Below are 3,657 nucleotides of genomic sequence, written 5' to 3'. Positions count from 1 at the left end.
GTAGAGCTACCGGTTGTGAATCCTCCCCTTACTTTAAGAGACCATTATGTGCCAAATGAGTATAATGCACCAATATGTATTCAATTACCTCAATTTAGAGCACACCATTATGAGATTAAACCACAAACAATTCAAATGCTTCCCAATTATCATGGGTAACCAAGTGAAGAACCTTATAAGCATTTAAATGAGTTTCTTGAAGTGTGTACCATCGTGAAATACAAGGACATGCCAGAAGAAGTTTTGAGGCTTAAACTCTTCCCTTTCACCTTTAAAGATAAAGCAAAATACTGGTCTAATAATTTGAGGCATTTTCTATAACTTCTTAGGCAGAGATGCAACAAGAATTTTTGAAAAAGTACTATCCGGTGTCAAAGACCAATTCAATGAAAACTTCAATTCGTGAATTCTTACAAGAGGATGGGGAATTGTTTCATGAGGCATGGGAACGATTGAACGATTTGCTTAGGAAGTGTCCATACCATGATATCCCTAAATGACAATTGGTTAAATTTTTCTTTGAAAGTTTGTCGGATAATTATAAAGGAATGGTTGATACTTTTATGGGTGATTCTTATCTTGATAGGCATGAAGATAATGTATGGTGCTTATATCAGAGTATGAGTGAGAATTCAATGCATCGATCTTTATCATCTAAAAATGGTAGAAATATAGGTAGAAGGAAGAACATCGCTTATATCAAGTTGACCATTCCAATGATATAGTCGTCGAAGTGAAGTCTTTATCCCAAAAGTTTGATCAATTTTTGATCAATCAAAATTCGGTGAACCAAGTGTCTTCCTCCTTTAATCATACTCATCATCCTTCCAATGAATCATACAGACTTGTTCTAGTGTTTTACATTCTACTTCCAATTGTCCTTATGGACATGCGCAAAGTGAACACCATGAACAAGTGAATGACGCTTTTATTAACCAAGGGAATAATCCCTACGGCATTCACTATAATGCTGGGTAGAGAAACCATCCAAACTTCTCTTGGAAAAGCCAAGAGGAAGGCTCAAACCCTCCCCAAGGTGGTTTACAAAGCAAGTATGTTCCGCCTCCAATGCGAGGCCAAGGTTCCCAAGGTTATCGTTCATCTTACCAAGCACCAAATGGAAACCAATTTTCAAACTCTCATTTTCCAAACCAATCCTTATATTCTCAAGGAAATTCAAGAAGTCCTGCATTTGAAAAGAAAGTTCTAACTGTTTTGGGTACTTTGGAGGCAAATATCCAATTGCTTCATTCTCACTCCTAATCGATTGTAAAGTTAGAAACCCAAGTCGGGCAAATAGCTAGTACATTGAATGTTAGGGAAAAAGAGAAAATGCTTTTGAATCCACCACCCAAGTAATAATTTGTTGTAGAGACCAATTCCTCTTCGGAAGGTCATGCCCTTGAACATATGAATGCGGTGACCACTTTGAGAAGTGGAAGAGTTTTTAAAAATCAAGTAGGTGTTTCCAATGAAGAGAGTGAACCGATGCAGCCCAAAGTTGACACTCGTCCCATCTCCCATCTTATTCCTCCTTCATTACATTTGAAAGAATCTAATATTGAAAATGTTGCAAAGAGTGATTTTGAAAAAGCTTTTGAGCCTAAAGCTTTATTTCCGGATGCTTTGAAAGCATCCACCTCTCTTGAAAAGCAACAAAGCAAGGCAAATTGATGCGACCTAGTATGTGCACAAAATAATGCACAACACTTTAGGTTTAGAATTAATGTCAAGTGGGCATCATATTTTATAATTTATAAACCGCTAGATACTTATACTATGTAGTATAAAGTGAGAAGGGATTGAACCCAGACCTTTGGCTTGGATTTAAATAAGACAATTGGTTTTAACAAGTGATTACCATAAGAGAGAGAAAATAAAGAGATGGTTGGTTGATTAAGCTAGTGAACAATTAAATTAAAATGCAATGAAAATAAACTAAATTAAAGTTAAAGGTTTAAGAGATAGAAGAGAATTCTTAGGGTTTATTGGAATCACCACTAAGCTCATGCAATTAACCACTTGTTTTTCATTAATGGGGAGAACATTATTGCAACTTAAATGTAGCTTCAATCACTAAAACAACTTGCAATCAAGTATGCATGAATTATCAAATGTAAGTATAAATTGTCTACTTAATGACATGTAAACTAGGGTGTAGATCAACCCATCAAGCCTAAGCATACTCCATCAAACTAACCATAATTGCATCTAATGAGAACATACATTAATCAAGAGGATAATGGAATTTGCATATAATAAGTGTGGATTATCAATTCAAGCAATGAATTGTCTACCTCCTGACAGGTAAACTAATTTGTAGCATAACCCATCAAGATAAAGTATAACCCATCAAATTAATCAGCAATCCCATCCAATAAAACCCATGCCATGGCCATCACTAAACCCAAATAACAATGGAATAGAGTGTTGAGTATAATCCTCTAATTACATATAGACATGCAATTACATAGAGAATTAATGAAAGAATTAATCTTTAACATCTAATCAAGAGCATAACCCTAGATTAATTATACATAGACATATAATTAACATATAGAGTTAATGGAAGAATTAAACCAACACAAGCCATGATTTGTCAAATCAAGCATGTAAATAGGAATCACAAGGCCATAACATCAACTATAACAATAGATTAATCTCCCCAAAAATAGAAATACAAGGGTTTAGAAATACATAAACTTAGGGCTCAACCAAGCCCTAAGTGGAGATCTAGCCTATCATGGTTGTGGTGGTCAAGGTGTCAACAAGATTGCCCATAAGTTACAAAAATTAGCCTAAAAAACAAAATCCCGTAGCCAAGTAAACATCAATCCCGTAATGCTACCAGGTGCTGGGGGATCGATCCCCCAGCCTTGGGGATCGATCCCTTAAGGGCATTTTTAATTCTAAGAATAGTGGGGGATCGATCCTCCAGAGTTGGAAATTTCCTTTGAGCCTTATTTAGTTTCATTTTAGCCCTAAGCTAATTGGTTTACTTCTTCATCTTTGGGAACATCATCAAAGGCCCAAGATTGACCGCTTTTGAAGAATAACCACACTATATGAGCAATGGGCTGCGACCACTTTTTACCATTTTCTGAACTTTTTCTGATGTCTTTGCTTGACTTTAAAAAGGCCTTAGTGAACCAAAATTAGTCCGTTTGAACCTTATTGACTTGAAATTGACAAAAATATAAATTATAACTTAAACATGAAAAATAAGATAGATGGAAGGACTAAAATACCCTAGTTTAGGTGCTGAAATATGCAACATTTAAGCACTTATCACAAATGAAATAATTGATGTGTTCAGGCAAGTTAAAATCAATCTTCCTCTCTTGGATGCAATTCGATAAATTCCGGCCTATGCCAAATTTTTTAAACATCTTTGCACCTTTAAGAGGAAGAACAAGAGTCAAGCACCAAGAAAAGTTGTTTTAACCGAGTAAGTAAGCTCAATCTTGCAACACAACACCCTCCCAAAATTCAAAGACCCTGGTTTATCGACAACTGCATGCACTTTTGGTGACCATGTTATTAATCGGGCTCTTTTGGATTTAGGAGCAAGTGTGAATCTTCTCTCTTATTTGGTTTATGTTCAATTGGGCTTAGGTGATTTGAAACAGACGTCGGTAGTTTTGCAACTAGCTGACC

At 35.7% G+C, this 3,657-nt stretch overlaps 1 pseudogene; it reads right to left on the bottom strand.

Annotated features, from left to right (window-relative positions):
- Window positions 1–391: 391 nt before the first annotated feature.
- On the bottom strand, window positions 392–490 carry LOC132267978 (small nucleolar RNA R71; annotated as a pseudogene).
- Between the last annotated feature and the right edge of the window lie 3,167 nt (window positions 491–3,657).

Source organism: Cornus florida, unplaced genomic scaffold (assembly GCF_030987335.1).
Source record: "Cornus florida cultivar Cherokee Brave unplaced genomic scaffold, ASM3098733v1 CherokeeBrave_3.0.0_Hap2_Chr07, whole genome shotgun sequence".
Lineage (NCBI taxonomy): Eukaryota > Viridiplantae > Streptophyta > Magnoliopsida > Cornales > Cornaceae > Cornus > Cornus florida.
This window is presented reverse-complemented; position numbering and strand designations above follow the sequence as displayed.